At 36.4% G+C, this 14,216-nt stretch overlaps 1 protein-coding gene across 1 annotated transcript in view; it reads right to left on the bottom strand.

Moving 5' to 3' along the window:
- Nucleotides 1-14,216, bottom strand: part of LOC120540752 (trichoplein, keratin filament binding) — a 46,586-nt gene that overhangs the window by 25,963 nt on the left and 6,407 nt on the right. Inside the window, exon 2 of the mRNA XM_039771792.1 lies at nucleotides 12,323-12,378. The gene's annotated coding sequence lies outside the window, so the exon portion shown is untranslated. The remainder of the gene's footprint in view (nucleotides 1-12,322; nucleotides 12,379-14,216) is intronic.

Consider the following 14,216-nt stretch of genomic DNA (forward strand, 5'->3'; position numbering starts at 1 on the left):
TCAACAACAAAACTTGTTTTTGTCTTTTTTAACATAATGGTGACAATACGGCAGACAAAACAACTACCTATAAAATTGTGCACAGTTCTTGTTAACTACCAATTACCAATATGTACAGTAATAAAGTTTCAGGCATTCCAGTACCTTAAATACAGAGTATTAGGTTTTGGCAGTGAAGCCAAGCCCATAAATTAGGAATCTATAAGGTTGCCATTACACTCCCTTTCCTGACAAGCACACAAGTTAGTTAACCTGCCAGTCTTCCAAATGATGAAATATACAAACTGTATTATGCACACGTGATTTCTAATTTGACTGGGATAAAAGCTGGGTCTCTCCCTGCTACAGTGAAGGCTTGTAGTTTTCTTTTTATCTGCTTTTTTTTCTTTGCTCATGTGTTTTTTTGTGGGGTTTTTTTTGGCCTGCACCTCTGCTTCATTGTAGACTTTCATACAAAATTCTATACATTTGTATACAAGACTGCAAAGATGTAACCGGGAGGCAATTATGCATATCTGAAGAAGCAAGTCATTAAGCAATAAGCTAAAGTTTAGTTTCAAATGGAAATTACAGTACTCTTCTTTTTTAAATTATTGATGTGGAGGAAAGATTTTGTTCTGATGACATTTCCCATGCTTACAAAACCGATTTAAAGGCTAGAACACAACATTGGTATAATGATGGATGCAATGATCCTTTATTCTAATTGACTCTACACGTTAGAATCTTTTTTTTTTTTGGGTTGTTAGGTTTGTCTTTCACAGCACCCTTTTGTGTGTTAAAAGCAAAAACGAGACATTGCTGCCCCTTATGTTATTGCAGCTAAATTGTTTTTATAACCTATAAGGAACTAAGCAATGTGACACCACCAGAAATTTGGGTGGGTTTAATGCAACTGAAGGCATCCATTCTTGTGTGTGAATCCCGAAAGTGTGCAGTATTATTATTAGTTACCAGAGATTTCAGATTAGTTTCTGGCAAGTCGTTTTCATTTCAATGTATTTCTTAACAGAAGGAATTCAAAGTCTTTTTAAATAATTTTTCTTTTCTTTTGCTGATAAAAATGTTCTATATTGTTTATTGTATACTAGCAAAATACCCGCGCTTCGCAGCGGCAAAGTACTGCCTTAAAATTTTTATTAAGAAGAAAATTAAACCTTTTTAAACTGAGGGAAAATATACCAATAATTATTTGTTAAGGATCTCTTTGTATGCCACGTTGTCAGTTCGGCCCTCCGGTTGTAATATGACCAAGCTGTGCGCTGAGATTACTCTTGAGCATGCAACGTACAGTAGCAGTCATGTGAACAGTAATCTTGCCTCAAATCTCACAGCTTGAATTGCTGCTGTCATAATCAGTTTGAGTTTCATGGTTTGTTTCAATTACGACAGTATTTGTAGGACTTGTGTTGAAAAGACATTTGGCATCTGGCAAGCGTTGTAAGTATATAACCGGTTTCATCGATAACTTCTCATCCAGCTTTTGAGAGTTTAAACATTCATAAACATCAAAGTGTCCACTACTCAAATCGTCACCTGTGAATCTAAGATGTTTAAGAGGCATAGGTGGTTGTCCAAAGGTGTAAAATATTTGGCCATTTCGGTACACTTGAAAGCGACAACCGAACAATTCAGCGGCAGCCATCAACTCACATGCAGAGCCATAGGTGAAGGGCTTAAGTATCTCACTCTTATAGTGCTCCTGTGTAGTATAATTATCTCCTGTACGGTCATCAGTCCACACCTTGAACCTGTCCCAGTCATTCAATACATAAGACACAATGTTTTTTCCGGATATCAAGAGTGAGCCTGATATGGCCGTGCAATATGTAACAAAGAGAATGGAAAAGGCAGGTGCCATCTCCGGGCATGAAAACCACTCGGTAAGTGACAGTTCTTTGATCAATGGTGATCACCTCGATAGACATGTTAATGGGGGTACGGTTGGAATGATAAAGGAAATGGGTACCTGAACAATGTAAAGTAAGTTTAAAATACCTACACAATAACTATAATCGTAATAAATGAACAATAAAATAGCGGAGAAGCCGTGGATTAAATATAAAGGCTGTAGTTATCAGCAGGGAGACGTGAATCCTGAAGCAAGGAAGGGAATGTAGAGAGTGAAGCAACGGACGGCCTTATATAGGCAGGCAGCCAACAACGCCGCCACACACAGTTACCGAACTGCAGGCTATGGATGTATATATGTACGTAAGTAGGATTCGGTTAGCATACCAAATTTCTTGAAGAATGGCCCCATAAGTAACAAAGACCATTGAAAAGTTCAATATGGCAGCCGACAGTGGCGTCATACCACCGAAATAAGTATGTACATCGGTTTCGGTAAGCGCAGGGAAGCAGCCTACCAAATTTCGTGAAGATGGGGCCATAAATAAGAAAGTTCAACATGGCGGATGTTGTTGACCATTATGACCGTTACGTGTAGAATTTCGAAATGAAACCTGCTTATCTTTTGTAAGTAAGCTGTAAGGAATGAGCATGTCAAATTTCAGCCTTCTACCTACATGGGAAGTTGGAGAATTAGTGATGAGTCAGTCAGTCAGTTAGTGAGTGAGGACTTTGCCTTTTATTAGAATAGATATTCCTATCATTACTTTTGATACATGGACTTGACTTCTCATCATTCTTAGTTACTTTTATTTGTAAACATTAACTTAACATCTGCTACCTAAAGTATTTTCTAAATAGTTTCTCTGGAGGCTGTTGTTAATACCAATCAATCCCCAGTGTATGTTAAAGAAACAACCAATAGATATGTTGAAACCGTGTGATCGGGTGACGCAAAAGCTAGACAGAGCCCATACATCGAATGTTTGGGGGCTGAGGTTATGAATATAAAAGATGATAAGTGTTATTTACTTCACAGCACATGAAGGAATAAAACTATTTATCAAACAAGAATATTATTATGTTCGGCTTGGTTTCTGGTAAGTTTCATGAAGGTTCATATATGGGCTTAGGGTTTAATAACAAATGCTGACCACTCAAATGTGCAGTTTTTGAAACAAAAGAAAAAAAGGTAACAAGTAAAGCATCATTTGTAACATTTTAAATTTTATAATATATAACACATTTAGTTACATTTTTGAAAGTATTGAATAATGTAACAGTTACTTTTAAAAGTAATGTTCACCACACTGCTTTTTTTAATGAAACTAGGTATTTGCTTTGAATTACCTAGATAATCTGCACATTACCTACTAGGCACTAGTTAAAGTGAAAATAAGATCTTTGCTGGAACAACAGCAACGTTTCTGAACGCTTAAATTAACATAATGTTATTTATTTATTTTTCAATATCTAAATAATCAAGTTAATACAATCAAACATTCAACAAATTAGTTGATAGAATCAATCATCAACCAATTAAAAAACTATAATATAAAGAATCAAACGGTTTAAAATATTATTACAATTAAGGAAATGAATTAGCAAAACATGTGATAAAATTATGCTTACTTATTAATGCAATCCAAAGATTGCTGACCTTTTGAATTACATAGCAATTGTTTTTTTGCGACAAGCACACCTATTTGTGGTACATTTAGATTTGCAGTCACATTTTCTGAAACCCTGCCCAGTAAGGGATTGTTTTATTGCTGTTTGACGTAAAGATAGCGGGGACATCTTCTTTCGTTAAAAATCTCTCTTTGCAAACACTGAATTCAGATTTTGCACACAATTGTTTTAAAATACCCGTTTTAGTACCACGTTTATAAAAGCCATCCTCTGTTTTACTAAGAACCACAGCTAAAATCGAGCGGGCATCAGTTTTTGCTCTGTCTACTTCGGGTACTTTAATTCTCACAGTGACACCTTCATCGATATTTGGGTGCTTTGCATTAGAAACTGATAACATTTTCTTTGCTTGCCTTTCTTGGCTTCATCACCTCTTTAGGATCTATTTCACCACAAATTACGTGAACAAACATATCACACGATTTACACTTGTGAGCACCTGATGCTGCTTTTGAGCAAACCATACAGACCATGCATAGTCCTCTTTACAGGCTCTGTACGAAACTGTGATGGCGATTCTGCTGAAGTTGAGGGTAACTCAGTGATGACTTCTTCAACATGCAGAGGTGATTCCTTGGAGGTGCAGGGTAACTGAACATTCCTCATAACTGTATCCTCAAACAATATACTATCGATATTCTTGTATTTCTATAGGTGATTCTGTAGAAGCAGGGGATAATGGAATGTCCTCTTGAGTAACATTTGACTGTGATTCCATAATCACAGTCTCTTGTGAATCTTCTAATTTTTCAAGGTCTTCTTCAGTATTTATCGAATGCAATACACTTTGTGGTATAATAGAAGAAGACAATCCCACTTTTGAGGGACAACCGAACATGGCTTCGTATGGACTTCTTTTAATTGCAGAATGATAGCCACGATTCTTCATGAATTGTACAAATTGTACACCCTCACTCCACTTGTTAGTTTGGTTATCAGCCATCCAAGTAGTGAGCATGTTTTCAAGGTCTTGATTCGCTCGTTCTACACTTCCTTGACTTTGGCCGTGTCTAGGTTTGCCATTAACCATTTTGATTTCTAGCCACAACTGTGTTTACACATTCTATGATTATATTACAAAATTTGCGTCCGTTATCAGAATGCAAAATACTGGGAGCGCCAAAAAGGAGAAAAATATCAAGCAAGTTATCGGAGACTTCATCCGCCCGTTTTGATGTAAGCGGCTTCAATACAACAAATTTTGTTAAGTGGTCTTGGTATACGAGAAGAAACTTAAACTTTCCATCTGGTTGAGATTGGTAATCGATGAGATCCACCTGGCATCTGCTATTGAAATGCGATGAAATAATCAGCTTTACAACAATCCCTTTTTTCGCACTTTTTTGTTTTTGTTGACAAATGTTCGCATAAATCCAAAAACATTTTTATTTGGGCTTGGGTTATGTTTTTATAAAGTGTATTTAATTGCTTGTTCATTCTGTCTCTTCCACCGTGGCCAATTGACAAATGAGTAGAATACAATATGTCAAACAATTCTTCGGCATGGACAAACTTTTTCACACTTTCTTGCGCATCTGACAATGGCTCAATGAGTTTTTCACAGTCTTGTACAGTCAACACATCATACCTTTGAATTATTCAATAATCTCGAGATGATTCTTTCTTCTTGGAAACTTTTATTCGCTTTACATCTTCAATTATGGAATCATACTTTCGTTTTGTCATTAAAACACTATTATATTTTGAATCTTCGCTAAAGAGGTTTGCGAAGAATCTTTTCTTAATTTTACTCACCAATTCGGTGCTTGCTTGCATACTAGGAGTTACATTTATCTGCTTTAAAAGAAATCAAGACACAAATTCACGCGCTAACAGGCAGAAACGAATTTGAAAACAGAATTAGCTATGCTACGCACTGGCAGCCGACGCAAATTATCTATACTAATAAAAGGCAAAGCCCTCACTGACTGACTGACTCACTCATCACTAATTCTCCAACTTCTCGTGTAGGTAGAAGGCTGAAATTTGGCAGGCTCATTTCTTACAGCTTACTTACAAAAGTTAAGCAGGTTTTATTTTGAAATTGTATATGTGACGGTCATAACGGTCGACAACTTCCGCCATGTTGAACTTTCTTATTTATGGCCCCATCTTCATGAAATTTGGTAGGCAGCTTCCCTGCGCTAACCGAAACCAATGTCTGTTATTATTTCGGTGGTATGACGCCACTGTCAGCTGCCATATTGAACTTTTCAACGGTCTTTGTTACTTATGGGCCCATCTTTAAGAAATTTGATACGCAGGTTCCCAACGCTAACTGAATCCTACTTACGTACATATATACGTCCATAGCCTGCAACTCGGTCACCGTGTGAGGCAGCGTTGGGTCCCCCATTCCAACGCCTCCCACGTTGTTGGCTGCCTGCCTATATAAGGCCGTCCGTCGCTTCGGTCTCTACATTCCCTTCCTTGCTTCGCCACGGGATTTACTCCCAGCTGATAACGACAGCCTTTTTATTTAATGCACGGCTTCTCCGCTGTTTTATTGCTCGTTTATTACGATTATAGTTATTGTTTAGGTATTTTAGACTTACTTTACATTGTTCAGGTACCCATTTCCTTTATCATTCCAACCGTACCCCCATTAACATGTCTATCGAGGTGATCACCATCGATGACAGAACTGTCACTTACCGAGTGGTTTCCATGCCCGGAGATGGCACCTGCCTTTTCCATTCTCTTTGTTACATATTACACGGCAATATCAGGCTCACTCTTGATATCTGGAGGAACATTGTGTCTTATGTATTGAATGACTGGGACAGGTTCAAGGTGTGGACTGATGACCGTACAGGAGATAATTATACTACACAGGAGCACTATAAGAGTGAGATACTTAAGCCCTTCACCTATGGTTCTGCATGTGAGTTAATGGCTGCCAATGAATTGTTCGGTTGTCGCTTTCAAGTGTACCGAAATGGCCAAATATTTTACACCTTTCGACAACTGCCTATGCCTCTTAAACATCTTAGATTCACAGGTGACGATTTCAGTAGTGGACACTTTGATGTTTATGAATGTTAAAACTCTCAAAAGCTGGATGTGAAGTTATCGATGAAACTGGTTGTGTGCGTACAACGCTTGCCAGATGCCAAATGTCATTTCAACACAAGTCCTGCAAATACTGTCGTAATTGAAACAAACCATGAAACTCAAACCGATTATGACAGCAGCAATCCAAGCTGTGAGATTTGAAACAAGATTACTGTTCACATGGCCAACTGTACTTGCATGCTCAAGAGTAAACTCGGCGCACAGCTTGGTCATATTACAACCGGAGGGCCGAACTGACAATGTGGTATACAAAAAGATCCTTAACAAATAATTATTGGTATATTTTCTCTCAGTTTAAAAAGGTTTAATTTTCTTCTTAATAAAAATTTTAAGGCAGTACTTCGCCGCTGCAAAGCGCAGGTATTTTGCTAGTGAGAAATCAAAACAACCGGCGACGACAAGACGCTGGCGAAACCAAACTAAAAGTGGAGGGAGAGGGGGAAGGAGTAGGGAAAGGAAATGAGGGAAACAAACTTTTGAAGTTTAACGATACTGAAGCCATTAATGTGCACATTACCTAGGTAAAATGCGTAAAACTGTTGATTCCGCACGTTAAAGGAGCAAATCAGTTAATCTGCAGATTAGCTAGGTAATGTGCACATTAACGGCTTTCGAGCTTTAGCGGTAACATCTACACACTGAGCTTTATAAATAAAATATATGTTGTTGTACCTTGCATGACTGAATAACCTTTATGGCACAATAACAATTTACTACATTTATGGTCACTACAGCATTTCAATTTAATAATCTCCATCTGGGAAAAGGCTAATTCGCCTAAATAAGTAGAACTTAATAATGCAGTCAAGGAGCTTTTGAATTCAGCCGAGTTAAAAATCACGGCTGTCTGATTAACTGCGATTTTAGTTCCCTCTCCTTTCTCTTTCTCAGATCGCTTTTCGGAAGGAAGTCAGTTTCGTAGTTTTTATGAACAGTTCGAAAGTGCCTCTCCACATTTTCCTTCTTTGGAATAGCAATAATAGATTGACAGATCAGACTTCGATTGTGACATTGTGAGAGAAAAAATCCTCTTCCAATTCCATATCCACCCCATACCCTGCCCAAACATTTTTTTTTTTAATCCCTTCTTAAGTCAATATAAATTGGAAGGTTAACTAGAGCACAGCCTGAGTTTTGCAGTAGCTCGCGCGTTTGATCGTGTGTGCGGGATGACCAGTGTGTTAGAAGACGAGATCTCAGACTGGCCGCCCTATATGTCAATCAAATGGCAAATTCCATAGGGAGAATATATGATAGACTAACATTAAAAAAAATTTTTTGGAATGCAACACGACGCATTGTGCACCCCTGCTGTAAGGTATCAGTGTTGATTAGTGTTCCATCACACAGTCTATATATAAGAACCAATAAGTTCTAAATTTAGTAATTGTGTTGTGTTCCACCCTCAATAATTGTAATCTCATTTTGTAGTTGCAACTCTGCAATCCATGATAGAATGAAACCATGAATATCAAAAATTAATAATTGGTATCCTACAATTAAAATCTACACTCAAAAAGACAGTGAAATATCAACCTTTTGTAAAAATAAGTGGTTCTGATCAAATCTTTACCATTCTGCTGTAGAGCTGCTTGTGTAGGGAATGCGTGGCTAGGGTATTAGTCTTTCAGTTTTTATCTTCAACAGAAATAAAATCAATACCTTACCACCTAAGTTCAGAAAAAAATGAATTATTGTGTGTTACAGTATATACAAACATTTGCCAGATTCTTGAGTACGGACTTAATATATTCTTCTATTTAGTCCCCTTTAAATTGAATTATAACTATTTCATTCAAACTGTCAAACAGATATGGATGAGCTGAAACAGGCATGAATCTGCACTAGCCAACTATATTCATTTATAAGTTCAGCCAACATCACGCTGAACATACGGTAGGTAAGTAAAATTCATGTTGTGTGGAAAAAAAATAGTGGACAAAGTCTGCAGGTAAAGTAACTGCAACAGAACACATGCAGTTAAATGCAATTTGATCAGAAGTGTTTTTATATTTAAATGTCAATCATATACACATATATATTCCAAAAGCCAGGGAGTTGTCAGATTTATTTTTTCAAGTTAAAATTTAAATAGATATATTAACTGCTAGAAAGTACTTTATTGATCCCAAGGGTAAACTGCAATGTTTAAGCAGACCATACATATCAGCAGATGAACACAAATATTAAAATCTAAAAGGAAAATAAATGTTTCCATAACTTACTGTATTTAAAAGCAACAATACAATGGTGGGTGATAAGACTGTTATTGAAGATTAAGCAGTCCTGGGTTCAAGGGCACACAGGATGTTGAAAGCTGGCACTCCTACTGTCATCTTGAGTTCAAATTATTGTTGTACTTTAGGAATTGGGGGATATACAGTGGGTACGGAAAGTATTCAGACCCCCTTTCAATTTTTCACTCTTTGTTATATTGCAGCCATTTGCTAAAATCATTTAAATTCATTTTTTCCTTAATTAATGTACACACAGCACCCCATATTGACATTCTCCACACACTGAGGAGAGGCAAGACACATGACAGCCCGCATGGAGTTTGATAAAAGACACCTGAAGGACTCTGAGATGGTGAGAAATAAGATTCTCTGGTCTGATGAGACCAAGATAGAACTTTATGGCCTTAATTCTAAGCGGTATGTGTGGAGACAACCAGGCACTGCTCATCACTTGTCCAATACAGTCCCCACAGTGAAGCATGGCGGTGGCAGCATCATGCTGTGGGGGTGTTTTTCAGCTGCAGGGACAGGACGACTGGTTGCAATCGAGGGAAAGATGAATGCGGCCAAGTACAGGGATATCCTGGACAAAAACCTTCTCCAGAGTGCTAAGGACCTCAGACTGGGCCGAAGGTTTACCTTCCAACAAGACAATGACCCTAAGCACACAGCTAAAATAACGAAGGAGTGGCTTCACAACAACTCTGTGACTGTTCTTGAATGGCCCAGCCAGAGCCCTGACTTAAACCCAATTGAGCATCTCTGGAGAGACCTAAAATGGCTGTCCACCAACGTTTACCATCCAACCTGACAGAACTGGAGAGGATCTGCAAGGAGGAATGGCAGAGGATCCCCAAATCCAGGTGTGAAAAAACTTGTTGCATCTTTCCCAAGAAGACTCATGGCTGTATTAGCTCAAAAGGGTGCTTCTACTAAATACTGAGGGTTCAAAGGGTCTGAATACTTAGGACCATGTGATATTTCAGTTTTTCTTTTTTAATAAATCTGCAACAATTTCAAAAATTTTTTTTTTGTCTGTCAATATGGGGTGCTGTGTGTACATTAATGAGGGAAAAAATTAATTTAAATGATTTTAGCAAATGGCTGCAATATAACAGAGTGAAAAATTGAAGGGGGTCTGAATAATTTCCGTACCCACTGTATATAGAATTTATAGTTAATATTATCAGTTAAAATATGATTTTTACAACTTAATACAAGATATATTTATATTAATATATGATCATTTTTACAGTTTAACTGAAAATGTTAACTAAAATTTCAATACTAGCTAGCTCTTTGTCATGTAAGCCATATCACAAAACTGTGATCAACTGACAGTTTGTGTTCCTTTACCTGAGTTTCTATATGCATACATCCTCAGAAATTACACAGACACACACACACATTGATACTATGTACACCTTTGAGAAATCTTGTTTTTTTTAGCATGGTGCTCATTATCGAAAAATCCATAGGTAGCATGAAATACCAATCACAATGCATCATTAGGATTCCCTGCATGTGTCTCTTACAATTCCACACTGGAGTACTGATGTCTCCCAGTAGAATTGCAGATTAAGTTTGTATCTTTTAACATGGATGACACAGACACTTAGAAGATTAAATACTCCCTATAAGAGAGTAAACAAGTTGTAAGCTTTCTGTTCAACCTTTTGAAAATACTGCAATTTGTAAGAGACAGAATTACACTGTGTTCTGGTACAGGAAATCTCATCAAATCTACATCCACACATTAAAAAATGTCAATCTATATATTACAGTAAACTAATGGCAGCAGAGTTGACATTAAGTACTGTACATATAGTTAGAAACTGTACATGGAAATAACAGTAAGTTATTGTTCTCACAGTATTACACTAGTGTATAGATGACAGTAAACTACTGTAAACACCAGCACAGTACCAGTAATTTACTGTAAAATCAATTCTTAAAAATCAGTTTAAAAATCTTGCCATAAATTTAGCAGGATTCATTACAGGAAAATTAATTCTGTAAAAAAAAGCATAATTATTAACATTAAATCATTACACACATACATATGCAGAACACATTTCAATTGTTAAACTAAAGCTAAAAGCAAAATGAAAATTGTTTTTACAAGAGTCATTAATCTATTCACTTTTTGTGAGGAAAAGGTTATGTTAGTGATGTAGGGCGTTCTATAGGTTTGACAATTTATTGAAAACAATTCATTTTCCACAACCACAAAAAACCTGCAGCAACTAGGGAAAAAGTGTGCTATCCATTTTCCACTTTCCTTCTGACCAAAAGTTATGGAGATTCTTGGGAACCATTTGTACCTTTACCCCAAAAGGAGCATTTCTACATGCAAACCATCTTTAATCAAACATGGAATTCTCTGCCAAGAAAAAAAAAAACTGATAAAGTAGAAAAAGTCCTAAAAAATTGCATTATACCGTATATGTCAACCCATGCAAACCTGTTTTTCTTCAGGTGCATATTGTTGAAAAAAATTAATCTGGAGTCAAAGGGTATTTATTAGTTTATTGTTGTATGGAAAATTGTCAAACCAGATTCAGTGCTAAAAAAAAAATGTTGTCAAGGAGATAAAGAAAGGTTGCCTTTTGTGATGAAGGTTTGGGACAGGTTTTACTCCAAACCTATTTATTTTCTACAAAACATCAGAATGCCCTGCATTTTCGACCCCAAGTAATTTATTGTAAAAACATGCTTAAATTTAAGTTATTTCCTAGAAAGAATTGCACTTAAAATACCATAAACTAATACAACAGTACTTTTACTGTGAAAAATACTTGTAAAATGACATCAGTTTTTTTAGAGTGCACTTTTCGCTAAAATGTGGGAGACTGTGTGCGTAACACTAACCAATACACGCCAGTCTAATATTATGGTTCTGGTACCCCTCCTCTGGACAAGGTTTTCTTTATTTTTGTTGGAATCCTTTGAGAAGCCTATTTTGAGTGAGTCTTTGTGTGGCACTTTCCATTTGGTTAACTTGCCAAAGGCAGCCCTTTGAAAAACATAGGTTGCCTAACAGCATAGCTCTAAGGATACCCATGGAGCAAAAGCCCCTCTTTTATGAGTAAGAAATAATCCTGGGAGGAGGAGATTATTGCCATGCATACAGATTTTCATTTAATACTTTACATAATTGCCTATCCTAGTATAAAAAAGCGTTATATGTTAATATTATTAAAGCTTCATTAATAGCTGAGAAAATACGAGTAAGCAAAAAGCCTATTAAAACATTGTCTTCTGATGGATTTTTACACTAAAGTGTGCCACACAATAGCTGCACAACAACTAGTTCAATAAAAAGAAAAAAGTACCTTTTTTGCAGGTTTAACATGGGTTCAAACTATTAAACTAGAGCACCAAATTGCCTGACTACACATACATACGTATGTACATCTACATGGAGACACTGTATATTCGTTAAATAAAAAAAATGCTATACATACCAGAAGTTTCCATAATCTGTTTGCCTGTTCTTTGATGAAAGCACTGTCCAGACAAGCTAGAAAGGAAAGATATTATCTTATTATAATCCCAATTTTGGATAATAGGGAGGGAAGCACTGGATCACACAATTTTTTACAAGAGAAGTTTAAAAATTTCTCTTTAAATAAATATAATTGGTTTTGGGCTGTGGGGTTATACGTAACTCATATTTCTGAAAGCATTTTTGGAATTAAAGGTGGCAGCAGAGTCTAAGGGCACAAAGTTTGTTTTCTTACAGGATATGCATTTTGTTTAACATCTTAAAACTATCATTACTGATTTGAATTGAGAGTGGTTATAAAATAAATAAATGTTGTTTTGTTTATGTTTAATATGTTTATGTTAAACGTTTGTATTTAAAAAAAAAGTCTTTTTTTGGGCTGAACAAAAACAGCTTGGCATTTGACGCCCTCAAGTGGTGATATTGGTAAAGTGCTTGCAGTGCACGTTTTACTAAAACCAAGGTTAAAAAGTTACTAATTTTTTTCACTATTTTTTTTTTCACTTTGAAGAATATCATTGTTAACTGACTGAACTGGCTTAATTCAGCTCTGACATTCCATAAATGATCAATAGAGATGGCTTTGCTATTTTATAAAATTGATGTTCTCCCCGTGTCTGTGTGGGTTTCCTCCCACTGTCCAAAGACATGCAGGTTAGGTGCACTGGCGATCCTAAATTGTCCCAAGTGTGTGTGTGTGTGTGTGTGTGTGTGTGTGTGCCCTGTGGTGGGCTGGCACCCTGCCCGGGGTTTGTTTCCTGCCTTGCGCCCTGTGTTGGTTGGGATTGGCTCCAGCAGACCCCCCGTGAACCTGTAGTTAGGATCTAGTGAGTTGGATAATGGATGCCTGGATGAAAAATTACATTCCTCTCAAGACCTTTTTTGTTTTTAATTTACTTTTTGTTGAAATCCTAATCTTTCTTCCATTTTTCTTAACTAGCAGCCACTTTTCAATAAATTCCAAAAAGGAACTTTGTGTCAAATATGAGCAATTTTGTGAATAAATGTGAATAAATTTTGTTTCAGTGTGACTAGTGCTTAGCTAAAGTTAGAAATAAAAAAAACTGCTGTAAACATTTATTAGGTTGGTTGGATTGGGTCACTGATTAGGTTGTTCATTTGGTTAGTCAATAACTATGGATTAACAATTACCGTTTTAAGCAAATAATCTATTTCACTCACAAAATTCCTATCCTCTACTCAACGTTCTTTACAAATATTTAAAAAGGCTCAATGAGAATTCAAGCAGCAGAAAATCTCTATGTATACAATAGTGCTGGATAGAAGCCAGTATTAAAGCATTAAACACCAAATAAAACAAATACATTAATCATAAAATTCCATTTTCGCGAAAGAAAACTATAGCATACAGTAAGTGCTAGAAGACAATAAGCAAAGTTTGCAATGTTGAGTCCTATCATAAACACCTGCACAGAGGGGTTGAACAAAGAAAAAAAAAGAATAAATTGAATCAGAAGATCTGATGTTTTTTGGAAGTTAATTCAAGAGATGGTATACAAAAGAACTGAATGCTCTGTTGCCTGAACAGCATAGGTTAGTTTAAGGCAGTGCTTCACAAATAGTGGGGCTCCGTCAAGGGGGGCGCGTTTGACCTCGGGGAACATGCTTTTTTATTTTTCTTTTAAATTTTTTTTGAATTTAGAATGCACTTTAAATCTTTTCTGTTACATTTAATAAAGCTATTCTTTGTTGTAAATTGGTCCATATTTCTTTCTTTTTTTATTCTCTTATACGTTAATAAGGATACAGTGTTATGCAGAGGTGTACTTATAACAATTTTATAGACAAATGATACTATTTATAGTCGCGCGGGGGGCGAGATGTTTTCTTCT

The sequence above is a fragment of the Polypterus senegalus genome, chromosome 12, assembly GCF_016835505.1.
Source record: "Polypterus senegalus isolate Bchr_013 chromosome 12, ASM1683550v1, whole genome shotgun sequence".
In the NCBI taxonomy this organism is placed as follows: domain Eukaryota; kingdom Metazoa; phylum Chordata; class Cladistia; order Polypteriformes; family Polypteridae; genus Polypterus; species Polypterus senegalus.